Below are 16,147 nucleotides of genomic sequence, written 5' to 3'. Positions count from 1 at the left end.
GGTTGCCTATGATTATGTGATAGCATACTCGTGCATATCTATACTTTATTACATTGCAAGTTCTAAATGCATCTGAGCTGAGTTAACCTTATAATCGAGGCTTAGGCCTTTAACTTGCTGATATTTTATATCTCACCCGTTATTATTAACTAATTTTCAAGCTCTTAGCTTGGAAGAGCGATCCCGATTGTGAGAAGAATGTGGATCTCTTTTGGAGTAGCTGGGAGTAGAGTTAACCACTAACCCTAATATGGTACTTTTGATGATTGTAGGAAATAGCCTTGAAGTGGAGCTTATGTGTATAAATGTACTTTCCAAGATTAACGAATAACTATTAATAAAATAGACTTTTGCTGATGTAGATTGATGGGATTTCCTATTGTTTATGTAGTGTCCCAAGCTCGCCACATCGACTAACGAGTAATATAAAATTGAGTAATTAAAGACAAATACACATATAAGCAACCAAAACACAATACTTTATTTATTAAAGAGCCGACAAACGTCAGGTCAATTTTTTAACTACATGCCGGGGAGAACCATATAGGAAGGCCTTCAAAAAGTTGCCCGCTGCCTCTACCCAGTACACGCAAAAACAAACTAATAGAAACACTTGTTTCCCCAAAAACTCCCCATCTAACTGTCGGTTGGATCGTAAATCCACAGGTCGGCGTGTATCGTGCTAACAACCGGTACCCTCCATATGGCTCCTACGGGGCCACGTAGTCAAAGGGCGGTGGGCCCACAAAACCTAACCCATCCTCTAGGACTCCATAAACCGTCACGTAGACGTGGAGGAAATCCTCCACGTCCAACCCACCGTTCACCCGAACGGTAATCGTAACACGAACCAAGTCGAACCCAGGAAATCTCGGACTCATATAAGGCTCCACGCTAATGAAAACCTCCGTGGGCAAGCCATAGAAAACCATCCGAGGGCTACCCATTACCTAAAAATATCAACAATAAAGGAGTGAGATAAACTCAGCAAGTCACAATTCTAAAACACCGGCTAACGTAAACCACGAATTGTAATAACGGCATAGGCAAGTAACACCCATACTCAAGGTAAATGCATTTTATAATTACCCAATCTGCTTAATTCAAAGGAATCACAACATATGCGTTAATATGGAGTACAAGTATCGACATGCATACATACAACATGTAAACCGACATGATCATGATTCATTTGTTTCTGACTCAAAATTATGCAACGTCTCGTACCATCTCGGAGAGCGGCCCGGATTACACAAGAGGACCACCCAGTCACACAGCAGGGTCTTCCCACACACGCCATGGCGTATAAATACATTCGAGCACGAGGCTCAATTCCACGAACCGCAATCGGTCCATATTCAAGATATGTGAGACTATGCCCATTCACATGCCTAATGCGTGCCTTATGTCTCATTGGATTGTATTTTACTGCGTCCCACCTTATTATAGTATAATAAAACGGACACATTCCATGCATAAAAAAAAATGACTTATAAGTGTCACAATAAAGGAATGTTGATGCGGTCGACGAAAGGAACTACTTAGCCTGCACTAAGTATTTAGCACTTTCGCATTGCCCCCAAGTATTGAGAAAAAATCCCTAGACGGTTTTGAAGTTGACAAAACAATCCTAGTACTCTTGTATTTTGAGATAATGTTGTGATTTACTTGTTTTGCAGATTATCCTTTGGTACGGGGATGCACAGGATTGAATCTAGTAAAAAGATTTGGCTCAAATGTTGTTTCTGAGAGTCTCAAATTCTGGTTCGAGCTTAGATGTTGAGTGGGGATAGCTCGGACGTTGGAATGACGCTCAAGCTCTAAGAGAAGTACTTCACTAGCTGTAATCAGAATTTCAAGAGGAATACTAATTGAGCTTAATTGATGCATATCAACGGACGCCATCGAGCTGGATCATCCTTGAAAATTCTCATCGATTGAGATCAATCAAGAATGCAGAACCAAGAAGACAAATCAAGACTTTCTAAATGGAAGAAACCATCTATGGAAACCCGAGATCATAATTGTATGGGCGATTTGATCCAAATGGGGAAAACTTTCCTTTGACGATCCCCAATGGCTAAGAGATCTTCCTTTTGCAAACATCTCGTCCAAAAGGGTAGATTTGGAGAGATCTCTTCTAGATGCCTTGCAACGGCTAGATTGGAGGCAGAAGAGTATAAAAGACATCTCGAAGATGAAGGGAAAATAGATCGGCATAAAGAGGGAAAAGTGTTCATAATTCCTATATAGAGTGTACTCCATTTTAAACACACTTCTTGATCCATCCATTATAATTGTAAGGAGGTGTACACAAGAGTGTTGAACGCTAGGTGTGAAGTCCTGCGTGTCAAGGAGATCACCGATCCAGAACCTGTGAGCAGATTATTAGTGGAATCCAACCGATTGGTTGTCGGCCGAAGAAGTGGACATAGACTTAACCAAAGCCGAACCACTATAATCCCTCCGTGCAGTTTTCCTTATCTCTTATCCGATCATTCTAAATACTTTGTGATAGCTAAACTGTACACGGACAATACGCATCGATCCTATTACATATCTTGCATTAATTGAATTGCTTAAGCATCTGAGATTTCTATTTTACACCGTGTGATTTGAATTCCGCAATAAAATATTAAAATCACACGTTATCACCTATTCACCCCCCTCTAGATGAATTCACTAGCCACCAACAATTGGTATCGTAGCTAGGTGCTCGTATTTTGTGAAGTGTTTTTTTTACTTCTGAGCTAACAATCTTTATGGCTAGCAATTTCTCTCTTTCTTGGATCAAAGGTGGAAGCAACAACAGGCCACCATACTTTGAAGGAAAAGATTATAGAGACCGGCAAAACAAATTTAAAGCATTTCTCAAATGCTAGGATCCTCAAATATGGGATGTCGTACAAAAAGGAGTAAATCCAATGACAGAGACTACAAGTGCGGGGGATAACACGATGGCTGCTCTAATCGCAATAGAGATAACCAAGAGAGATGCTCTTGATGCAAAGGCCATTTATTCATTTTATAGTGCACTATCTCCTACCGAATATAGACGTATTGCAGATTGCTCTTGATCAAAAGAAATTTGGGATAAGCTTCACGTCACCTATGAAGGAACAGACAAAGTAAAGGAGACAAAAGTCAACTTTCTACTCGGACAATATGAAGCATTCAAAATGAAGCCCGATGAGACAGTGAAAGAGATGTTTGACGGGTTCACCGAAATAGTGAATGGTCTCACATATCACGAGCAACCGGTTTCTGGACCTATGAGAATCAACAAGCTACTATGAGCTCTTACAAAGGAATGGGATAATGTTAAAACTTCCATTCGAGAGACTCAAAGAATATCTCCCTTGTCAATGGATGAGCTCATTGGAACTCTTCAATCTTATGAAGAAGAAAGGATTAATGATGAAACTACAACTAGAGGTAAGAAGTCAATTGCATTAAAATCTAATGTTGATTCTAATATTTCAGATTCTGAAGACGAAGATGATGAAGAGTTAGCACTCATGGTCAAAAGATTCGGACGAATGGCCAAACAAGGCGGGAACTTCAAAAACAAAAAGGGTTTCAGACGATTCAATCGGAGAAGATCATCCGAGACCAAAAATGAAGGCCAAGAAGTCATTTGCTTCGAATGTAAGAAAAGAGGCCACATCAAACCTAATTTCCTTCTGTTAAAGAAGAAAGACAAGGATGAAAAATCCAAGAAAGCCTTGAAAGCGAAAACTTGGAGCGACACCGAATGTGAAAGTGATGAAGAATACGCAAATGTTTGTCTAATGGCAGATTCGGATGATGATATCGAGGTAACTCACCCAAACATCTCTCCTAAAATATCTGCGTATATAGATGAGTTATGTTTAGAATACAAGGCTACCCTTAAGAGACTTTCCGAATTGAAAAAGGAAGTTGTCGTCTTTAGACAGAAGGATATTTCACAAAAAGATAAAATCAGCTTTCTCGAAAAGGAATTTTGGCAACTAAATGAGAAATCCGATTCTATATCTTGCGAAAATTCGCAATTGAAATCAAGGATAGAATTTCTCGAAAAAGAAAACGATTTCTTGAAAAGGGAAAGAAATCATTTTGAAAAGGAGAACATTTCTCCGAAAAAGGAAAAAGATATTTTCGAAAAAGAGAATTCTGTTTTGAAAAAGAAAGTTTTAGAGATACACAAAAAATTCTCATCCGGTTCAAAAACTCTGCAACCTATACTTTCCATACAAGCTCCCTACTATAACAAGTCGGGACTTGGTTTTCAAAAAGAAAGTGATGAGAAAAATTATTTTCCAACCGTAAAAGAAAGACTTAAGCGGCGACCTTCCAAACACGCTTATCAAAGTCATTTTAGGAACAATTTGTAATATTTGAAGGACAACACCCCTCGGGATGTTCAAATTGTGGTGATCCGAAACACTCCAGGAGCTACTACTCAAAGATCAATTGATTAACACTTAACATTCTTAGATACACTTCTACGACTAACCTCAAAGGACCCAAACAAATTTGGGTACCAAAGAAAAAGTGAGAATCTTTGATCATTGCAGGTACCAAACAAAAGAAGAAACAAATGGTACTTGATAGCGGGTGCTCTAGACATATGACTAGTGACTCATCCATGTTCATTGATCTCGAAAAATTTGATGGAGGAAACGTGTCCTTTGGAGGCAACAATAAAGGAACGATTATTGGCAAAAGAACTATGAAGATTGGCAATCTACTCATCAAAGATGTTTCATTAGTCAAGGGTTTAAACTTCAATCTTGTTAGTATTAGCCAATTATGCAATATTAGATACAAAGTTTCTTTTGCGGAAAATAAGTGCTCAGGTACAAGCCAAGACAACAAGTCATTATTTATCGAACGAAGATATGGGAACATATACCTTCCGGACACGTCATCTAAAAATGAAAAATGTCTTCTATCCGTCAAAGACGATCCAGAACTATAGCACGTAAAGCTAGGACATATAAGCTTTGAGCAAATAAACAAGTTCTCCAAAAAGAAGCTGGTGAGAGGACTTCCAAATGCCAGATTTGAAAAGACAAAACTTTGTGAAGCATGCACACTCGGAAAGCAAGTAAGAAATTCTTACAAACCCATTAATGAGGTCATCACTACCCATGCTCTGCAACTATTGCACATGGATATCTTCGGACCCACTCGAACACGTAGTATTGGAGGTAAAAAGTATTGCTTTGTTATTGTGGATGACTATACAAGATTCACTTGGGTATTCTTTCTTACTCACAAGAGTGATGCATTCTCATTCTTTAAAACCTTTTCTAGAAAAGTCCAAAATGAAAAACGGTTATTCAATTACAAGTATCAAACCTGATCATGGAGGAGAATTTGAAAATAACTACTTTGCTGATTTTTGTGATCAAAATGGCTTTCAACACAATTTTTCTTCTCCATATACTCCTCAACAAAATGGAGTTGTTGAAAGGAAAAATAGATCTTTGCAAGAAATGGCACGAACTTTTTTAATTAAAAGTAAAGCTCCACCTCATTTACGGGTTGAAGTCGTTTCGATCGCATGTTATGTAATCAATCGTGTTTTCCTCGGACCATTGATTGAGAAAACTCCCTATGAACTCTACAAAGAAAGAAAACTAAATATTTCATATTTTCATGCGTTTGGTAGTAAATGTTATATTCTTAAGAATGCAAGTGATAGGACTAGTAAGTTTGATGAAAGATCATATGAAGGTGTATTCTTGGGTTACTCCACTATTAGTAAAGCATACCGAGTCTCCAACAAGAACTCTCAAACAGTTGAAGAATCAATGAATGTGAAATTTGAAGAAGAACGGATTACTCGGACGATGGATTCCGAAGAAACAACAAGATCCGAAATTCAGAACACATCATCTCGAAAAGAAAAACCATCATCCGAAGACGCAGAACTAGTCGAAACATTTCAGAACATGGAAAACACCTTGCAAGGCACATCATCTGAAGGATCAAATGATGAAGACCTCACTAAGACCGAACATGACAAATCAAATAGAAGCTGGAAATACAAATCAAGTCATCCCGAAAATCAAGTTATTGGGAATATAGATGAAGGAGTCAGAGCCGGATCTAGACTCAAGGATACAATAAATGCCTTTGCTCTAGTTTCCGAAGTTGAACCCAAAGAATTGAAGAAGCTCTCAAAAATGAAAGCTAGATTGAAGCTATGCAACAAGAGTTACAACAATTCAGACTGAATGAAGTTTGGAAACTTGTACCCAAACCAAAGAATCATCCTGTCATTGAAACCAAATGGGTTTTCCAGAATAATTTGGATGACAAAGGAAAAGTAGTCAGGAACAAAGCAAGGCTTGTTGCACAAGGTTACTCACAGGAAAAAGGGATTGATTATGATGAAACCTATGCACTAGTGGCAAGACCGGAAGCTATCGGGAGGAAGTTTATGCCAAACAACCTCCAGGTTTTGAAGATCCAAAGAACTCGGATCATGTGTACAAACTAAAGAAGGCTCTTTACGGGCTGAAGCAAGCACCTCGAGCTTGGTATGAAAGGTTAAGTAATTTTCTAACTGAAAAAGGTTTCGAAAAATGTAAAGTCGATACAACCCTTTTTATCAGAAGGGAAGGTAAAGACATTCCGCTTACCCGGATATATGTTGATGATATTATCTTTGGCTCATCTAACTAATATCTTTGTGAGAACTTCTCTCGAACATGCGAGAATGAGTTCGAGATGAGCATGATGGGAGAACTTAAATTCTTCCTAGGGCTACAAGTAAATCGGACTAATCAGGGCATATTCATACATCAAGAAAAATATACCTTGGAACTAGTGAAGAAGTTTGGTCAAAATAATTGCAAGAAAACAGAATCATCAATGTCTACCTCATCCAAACTAGATAAGGATGAGCATGGCAAACAAGTTGATCAAAAGCTATACGGGAGCATGATTGGTTCTTTGTTATATCTTACTGCATCTCGACCTGATATTATATTCAGTGTATACATGTGTGCGAGATTTCAATCCGATCCTAAAGAATCTCATATGTCTACTATCAAAAGAATCATCAAATATATAGGAACTAATCCAAACCTAGGATTATGGTATCCCAAAACATCGGATCTTATATTACATGGCTATTCGGATGCTGATCTTGCAGGTTGTAAGTTGGATAGAAAAAGTACTTCAGGCACATGTCAACTTCTAGGATCAATGCTGGTGTCTTGGTTTTCCAAGAAACAGAACACCGTAGCTCTATCAACTACTGAAGCCGAATATGTGGCACTAGGAAGCTATTACGCTCAAATACTATGGATGAAGCAACAACTGAAGGACTTTGGTGTTAAAGCTAACAATGTGGAAATCAAATGTGACAACACAAGTGCTATCAACCTCACAAAGAATCCGGTTCTGCACTCACGAGCTAAGCATATTGAAATCAAGCATCATTTTATTCGTGATCATGCGCATAACTGTGACATCAACATTAAATTTGTTGATTCTAAACATTAATTAGCTAACATATTCACTAAGGCACTCGATAAAAATACATTTGAATACATTAGACAAGAGTTAGGTATTACCACGATTCCTATTTGAACCGAGATCTAGATAGGAGAAATTTCCTCGGAACTTGGAAAGTATCATCCGAAGACCTTCAAGAGCTCCAGAGCTTGGAAACATTTTTTGAAGGAACTTACAGATCTCGTAACTTGGAAAATCATCTGTAGACAACATCTTCCGAGTAGATACGACAAAAGATTTGATCGTTCGAAATCTTGGAGCGTAAGTCGTTTTTATTTTTGGCAACAAATAAGGTACGCATCAACACAATCTTCCTAAATATTCGGCAAATATTATGTGATTGTGTTGATTGCTCTGATTGAATATTTGATTGCCTTGATTGAAATTAAATTGGTTGAGTTAAAATATTCTCAAAATCTTTTTTAAAGAATTCCCCTTTGAGAAAATGCCTCATATACCCTAAATCTTCTCCACTCGTTCACCCTCACAAATCGCTCTCTCGGCTCTACGAAATCCAAAAACCCTAAAAACTCTCGGAGCTCCACGATCGGGATTACCCAACAAATCTCATTCCTCATGACACCCAAAAATCCCTAAGCACAGAAATCTTCAGCGGCTGATTCTCGCCGGTCTAGTGGCCTAGGACAGAGAGCATCCGGGGATGCTCCGGCACTCACCACCTTGCCGAACAAAGCCGAAGAGCAAGCACGAAGACCGATTGCTCATATGACAGAGATTTCGCCATCAAAAAGTAACAGAGGAGAAACGTAAGAAGATTCAGCAACGAATCTCTTCTACGGTAATCCGAACCCCCGAGGAAAACACTAGTCTACCTGTTGATAAAAGAATAAGGCTAACTAGGGGTCCGTTGAATATTATTAAAGGAATGCGGATTGGTGGTAGGTTTGAAATTGACATTCTGGATTTTATCAAAATAAATGGATTCTTCGATGAGGGAGAAATGCAAAGATTCTCCGAGATGCTCACTCAGACAGAAATCAAGCTAGCTACTAGGGTAGGAACGGAACTTCGGAAGAGTAGTCCCTCTGGAAAGGGAAAAGAAAAGGTTGGAGAACCTATGGAAATTGAGCAGAGAAGTGCTCAAAAGAAAGATGTGAGAGAAGAGGAAATTTACGTGTCCGAACATCCGAGGGACAATGATGATGAATTGATTTATTCCTTCTTCAAATCTGTGCCCATGAAATTTTTGGTTGATGAAAAAGAGGCGGACAGGTTGTTCAGATCAAAAGAACATGAACAATGCTACAAGACATTACTTGCTAGAGGAGTCATGCCTAACGGACCTGTCGATTCGGACTTTTTCGAAAGGAATGATCTGCAGATTCTTTATCCTCTCACCAACCTGCAGCTTCACAACTTCTGCTCCTTATCTACACCAACGTACACCGAACCGATTGCCTATTTCTATTCAAACTTCACAATGATCGATAGAAATGCAATTCAGTTTTCCCTACTAGGCGAACATCATTCGAGTCTTGAAGACATGGCGGACATTCTTCGGACCGAGCTGTTCAACTTCACCAAAATCCATGTCTCAGATGAAGATGTCTATAAAAAGCTATCTGGCAACCCTGATTTGTCAAGAGCCAACAAGCCACACGTTGAGCATCATCACTTTCCTCCGAGGACCATTATACTGCATAAGGTAGTTATCAATCGCCTAAGGCCAAAGGGTTCCTCAAAAACAGATGTCTCAAGGTATGAGGCAAAGCTTATCCGGGACATTCTAAATGGACAACCCTTCTCTTTGCCTCACTTAATCTTTCCGCATATGAGGAGAGCAATGAAGAAGAACAAGGGTTTGCTGCCCTATGAATCTCCGATAAGCAAAATTTTTGAGTACTTGCAGATAGTGGTACCTCCGGAGCTCGGATCCATAGAGCTTCATCGTGGAAGTGTGGGTGAGACTATGCTCACAAAGATGGGTTACAAATTTGAGAATGGAAGCTGGAGGGATAGAAAGAAGAAAGTGATCCTCATAGACCTTCCTCGGAAGGAGGCTGCTGTTGAATCTTCATAAAACAAGTCTTCAAAACCATCCTCCGAGTCCACTCGAAAGAAAAGGATCAAGATGATTGCTCACAAATCAACCGGACCTAGTAGCAAAAGAAGAAAACTTGCTAAGGTGCTGCTTGATAGAATTGAAAAAGAGCACATCTCGGACAGCTCAGAACGAGATGATTGAGAACTAGAAAAGCCGATCCAAACGATCGTAAGAACAACTTATGAGGATGAGATCGCCATTCAATTGGAACAGCAGGAAAATGAAAAAGAGGACATAGAAGCAGGAGGAGATAAAGAAAGAGAAGAAACATCATCTGTTCCGGAACAGGGAACAGAGACAGAGGGGCAACTTCTACAAGAAGAAATGTCTGAGAGGGAGCAAGCCGAAATAGAAACCAATGCTGCTGCAATAGCAAATCTCCCAGACATATCTGCTTTATCATCTAAGCACCATGCAAGGACTTAAGGGGAGTCAACAAATGTAGGAATTCGGACAGTACCTCGGACCTTCTTAGGGAAATAGCATAGAGGCAACAAGAAATGGACCAAAAATGGTCGGATCTTTGGTCCTCTCTGCGCTCGGAAGTTGAAGGCCTAAGCACAAAGGTAGATGATGAGGTTGTAAAAATTCAAAGAACTGTCCATGATCATTCGGAATCTCAGCTTGGTTTCTTGGACAATAGGATCCTCACTCTGAAGAAGGATCTGGATTTAAAGCTAAATCAGCTATCAAAGTTTATCCTTGTTCAACTACCTGTGGACCAAGCCTCTACTTCAGTTCAAGCCCCAACATCTTCTCGTCCGCACCAAACACCAAAAGATTAATGTTTTCAAAGAAAATTTTCTTTGATGTTTGGATCTGTACTCCGAATCATACTCTGCACTCTATTCTTTTTTGATTGAATGATTGACAAATTGAATGCCATCATGATTTGATTGAATGATTCATTATTTTCTAAATGCTAGTATGTTTTGAGTAGATTGCATAAATGACCTGAATAGACATTGAATTCAGGGGGAGCAATGTTTTATCACTATCCGACTATGTTGGACACTCCCTTTTGCTTATGACAAAAAGGGGGAGAAAATGGCATATAATTGAGACATATTTGTGATAATGTTTTGATGGTGTTATGATTCAATTGAGATATATTTGTGATAATGTTTTGATGGTGTCATGATATACACTTCATAATTATATATGATTGTATGAATGGATCGCGTGAGATCAATCTGTTATATGCGTGTGTATTCTGGCAAATATTCTTTAAATACAGGATTTCAGCATGTTCTCCGGAATACAAAAGCATGACCTTTGGAGACATCATCCGAGAAGGAACATCTTCTCTTAAACGGAACAAGTGAACAAGTTCCACTTTTTCAAAATCACATATTTGAAAGCCCCGACTAAACAGGACAAGTTCTGAGCATTAACAAAGCGTGATGATTTGAGGAGTTACAATACTTGTTCGTATTTGAAACCATTTAATATCTCAAAACACTTAGAATACAAACTTATCGATTGAGATAACACAAGTTCCCAAGATTGCTCATCATAGCATATAAATGCATTCTTTCTCGAAACTTATTCTTGCTAAAAGTACAAAGAACGACACTCCATAATTATTACTTAGCAAGCTTATCACTAGAGTAACTTTGTTCAAGTTTCTCATCCTTTTCTAAACTCAATTTTTCATTCATATAGTGGATCGTTTTGTCATCATCAAAAAGGGGGAGATTGTTAAGAAAAAATCCGTAAATGGTTTTGAAGTTGACAAAACAATCCTAGTACTCTTGTATTTTAAGATAATGCTGTGATTTACTTATTTTGCAGATTATCCTTTGGTGCGAGGATGCACGGGATTGAATCTAGCAAAAGAATTTAGCTCAGATGTTGTTTTTGAGAGTCTCAAATGCTGGTTCGAGCTCGGACGTTGAGTGGGGATAGCTCGGACGTTAGAATGACGCTCAAGCTCTGAGAGAAGTACTTCACTAGCTGTAATCAGAATTTCAAGAGGAATACTAATTGAGCTTAATTGATGCATATCAACGGACGCCATCGAGCTGGATCATCCTTGAAGATTCTCATTGATTGAGATCAATCAAGAATGCGGAACCAAGAAGACAAATCAAGACTTTCTAAATGGAAGAAACCATTTATGGAAACCCGGGATCATAATTGTATGGGCGATTTGATCCAAACGGGGAAAACTTTCCTTTGGCAATCCCCAACGGCTAAAAGATCTTCTTTTTGCAAACATCTCGTCCAAAAGGGTATATTTGGAGATATCTCTTCTAGATGCCTTGCAACGGCTAGATTGGAGGCGGAAGAGTATAAAAGACATCTCGAAGACAAAGGGAAATGAGATCGGCGTAAAGAGGGAAAAGTGTTCATAATTCCTATATAGAGTGTACTCCATTTTAAACACACTTCTTGATCCATCCATTGTAATTGTGAGGAGGTGTACACAAGAGTGTTGAACGCTAGGTGTGAAGTCCTGCGTGTCAAGGAGATCACCGATCTGTAACCTCCGAATAGATTATTAGTGGAATCAAGCCGATTGGGCGTCAGCCGAAGAAGTGGACGTAGGCTTAACCAAAGCTGAACCACTATAATCCATCCGTGCGGTTTCCTTATCTCTTATTCCGATCATTCTAAATACTTTGTGATATCTAAACTGCACACGGACAATACGCATCGATCCTATTACATATCTTGCATTAATTGAATTGCTTGAGCATCTGAGATTTCTATTTTACACCGTGTGATTTGAATTCCGCAATGAAATATTAAAATCATACGTTATCACCTATTCACCCCCCTTTAGGTGAATTCACTAGCCACCAACACCAAGCAACTGATATTAGGCTTACGGATCAAAGTCGACTACCATGGTTCGGCAGCCTAGTGATCGTATCTCGCCTTCCCAAAAGCTAAGGCATCATAAAAAAAAAATCTTTCTTAGTCCCTTTCTTTTCTTTTTTTTGTTTTCTTTTACTCAAACCCAAACATTCCTCAGCATATATTGCCCAAGAAGAACTTGTCGTGCGGTAGTTCTTTTTACCCAACTCCCATTTGTCCAATTCCCGGGCATTTGCTACAACCAGTAGTCTTTCGAAGCTAAATACGTTCTAATCCACGTCACCCATCGCTCGTATATTGGGCAGTCGGACCAAACTTCCATCCCTCAGTGCACATGTGCTCGTTCCGCAAAAATAAAACCAAGTATTAAAGAATCGGGAAAATCTGTTCCCAGTCGCATCATCACCCAATTCCAGAACAAATCTCTCCAAATATTAGTTCACGAACTCCAAATTCATCTCCACCCATTGCATGCATCCGACCTTATCATTGCAACTTCCATTTTCCATTTTTTTTTCTTTTTACTGCACCATGGGAGTTTCTCGACAACTTCCTCACCAATCCTACAACTAGACATGTTATATATATATATATATATATATATATATATATATATATATATGTACACACACACACATGTTATATATATATATATATATACATACACACACACGTAACTCCACCTCTCTACTGGCAAACACATGACCGGCTTCACCCGACAACTACCCGTTGACCCACGACTAAGACCACCCCACATCGGCACATCACCACTCCATCGAAACTGAATCACGTTGTAAAAGCTAGCAAGTGTTTTAGAAGAGAAACTTGCCTGAGTTGTCGCTAATGCACATGGGCTGAACTATCGCTGGAAAGTTCCCGAGAATGCCATCGGGGAGAGTTGAACCGCGCGAGAAAACTCTACTGCTTCTATTGCCGATGCAACCGAGGAGAGTGAGGGGAGAATAATATAAAACAAAATGGGTCCCGCTTGGTCTTTTGTTGCCCGCACAATGTCATGTTCCCTCAGAAATGTTTGGGCCCAAAGTGGGCTAGTAATAACTTGGCTAGGCTGCTCGTTTAGGGGCCAAGGACTAATAAATTGGTTGGCCCGACTATTCCAACATGGCTCCTTCCACGGGCCGGACATTTTTTGGGCCGAAAATATATATGTATATATATATGTAGTCTCATTATCTCAAGTTCGATTTGGCCCACGCTCTTCTCGGCTCGTTCACGACAACTTCGTCCAAAATTTTTGCTACTTTTCATCGCATGAGTCAACCTTCCAATCCGTTTCATCTAATCCTTATTTATTAAGGAGTATTAAAATGGGGTGTTACGATCTATCCCTATAGTTATGTTTGTCTAGGGAAGTGGATCGCTTCCACATGCATTTAATTGAAACATAAAATTTTAAATGGGTCGGTGACGCATCCCGGGAACGTCACAACTTAACGACCATGTAGGGATGCCGACGTGCCGAAGGGTGCGGGGTGTAACACATCTAGCCAACTTTGGCCGATCGGCGTTGACGTGGATGTTGGTCGACAATAGCGAGGGCAAGGTAAGGCCCTCGTTGGTCCTCTCCTCCGGCCAACGACCGGCTGCAAGAGGGAAGATGAAGGGAAAAAAAGGAAGTAATAAATAATAATAAATAATAAAATATTGTTAAAAATTGACACATCAACTAATTCCAAAAAATATTATAAAACATTATTAAAACTTGCTACTTCGGCGCTCGGATCCATATCAACCTTGCCACCGGCCAAAGTTGGTGGGATAAACTGAATTGACACAAATCAAAAAGATTTAGAACCGAATTGACACAATTGTAATAGGTTTAGGACTTTTTTGGTAATTTTTCCCAGGATTTGAATACCAGAAATTATTCTTTTTATTAAAACAAATTAGAGAACCCCTTTGTTACTTATTAGATTAAGTGGATTTTTGAATTAATTGAACGTTTAATCAATTATGTTTATGATCATCAACCAAGGTTAATCACATTAGGTGCTGAATTTTAATCATCAACACTTACTTGGATTATCCTAGTAATTGTTGTTAGAAACTCCCTTAAAATGCTGATGTGGTGATGCCGACGTGGAATATCTTAAATGATGTGGTATCTTCTCAGCCCAAAATGTCAAGGCGGTACAGAGCGGTGGGAGACGAGAGAATAGTTCGGGGTCTTAGACTCTGAAGGCCCGTTTGGAACAAAATGTCAAGCGAAATAAAAATTGTTCGCGAGAATAGATTTGAAACGGAAACAAGGAGTTTGAAAAAAAAATTGTAGCTTATTTGGGTCTATTTGGTAATGTTCATATACCTTTGTTTATTTGTTCTTTTATTCCCCAAAACAGAAAAAGAACATAAATCTATTTGTGTATATCAATTTATTTTGCTATTTCCCGAAACGGATCAGTGGTCAAAGAATAGATTTGGAACATAAGCAAATTAAAGAAAATTACTTTTTCATTCTCGGGAACAAAAAGAAAAATAAGATCAACTCGACCCGACCCGCATACCTAAGTCGTTAGGTCGGGTTGGGTCGGTTTCGGTTTTAGTTTTTTTTTTTTTTCAAAAGACTATTTGTACTTTTAGCTATCTTAGATACTTGTCATCAAATAATATCAAGATAAAATCAAAATAATCGATTTAATTTCTTTTTAATTTCGACGTTGAGATTTCTCTTTCAGCACCCTTAGATATATTTTACATAAGACACATTGAAAAATTCATATGCAACATCAAAGAATTGAGAATAACGAAAGAACACTTAAATTCGTATTCAAATGCATTGTATCTACACATATGAATTATGTTAACATTTGAGTTCTATTAAGTCCTATTTTTTGTTTATCGCAAGTGAGTGTGATGAGAGTTGATGAGGAGGGAGAAGTTATACCTCATCAATTTTAAATTTTATCTTTTGGTTAATTGTAGTGTTTTTTATAATTCTTGGGAATACAGGTGAGAAGGGAAAAAGAAGAAGAAGAGCTGCAAAAAAAAATAGTACCCAAATCAGCCGACTCAACCCAAACCATCAAATTACCCGAAATCACTTAATCATTACTCGATCCAACCAACACCGAATTGAAAAATCCTGAAATTTTTTTATCGGGTTGGGTAGGGCCGGCTTTAGTATTTTTGACATCCCTACTAACTATTGTGTTGGATTTCTTGAGGCTACCTTAGAATATCTTGATCAATTAAGTTCTTACAAAACTCCAGTTTTATCAAAACATGAATTGTTAAATCTGCACTACCATTTTCACAATTAAATCAAAAATGAGAATAGAAATTTTTAGGGTTGTACCAAGCGCATTTCTGTTATTTTTTTTTTTATTTTCGGAAATAGAAATTGTATACAGCTCCAAACATATTTTTCTGCTTAGAAATTCGTCTAGAAAATAGAAATAGAAAAAACTATTTATGAATAGAAATGGTACATGGGAAAAAAAGGTTATGAAACGCACTCTTTGTTTCTAGGTGCAAAAATAAAAATAATGTCATTTCAAAAAACAAGCTCAATGAAACTTAATGCTCGTCTTTATAACCCGAGTCCACTGCTAGTCATTGCCCGTGTCGCCGCCGTTGCCGATTATCATCACCGCAGCTCGCTCATCCCTACTACCTCCACTAACCCTTTTATAATTAAAAGAAAACAAATAGGAATCAAATTTTTTGGGATCGTACCAAATGCATTTCTATTCTTTTTCTATTTTGGGAATAAAAATTTTGTGC

The sequence above is a fragment of the Rhodamnia argentea genome, chromosome 2, assembly GCF_020921035.1.
Source record: "Rhodamnia argentea isolate NSW1041297 chromosome 2, ASM2092103v1, whole genome shotgun sequence".
Taxonomy (NCBI): domain Eukaryota; kingdom Viridiplantae; phylum Streptophyta; class Magnoliopsida; order Myrtales; family Myrtaceae; genus Rhodamnia; species Rhodamnia argentea.
The sequence above is the reverse complement of the archived record's forward strand: the minus strand, read 5'-3'. Positions refer to the sequence as shown.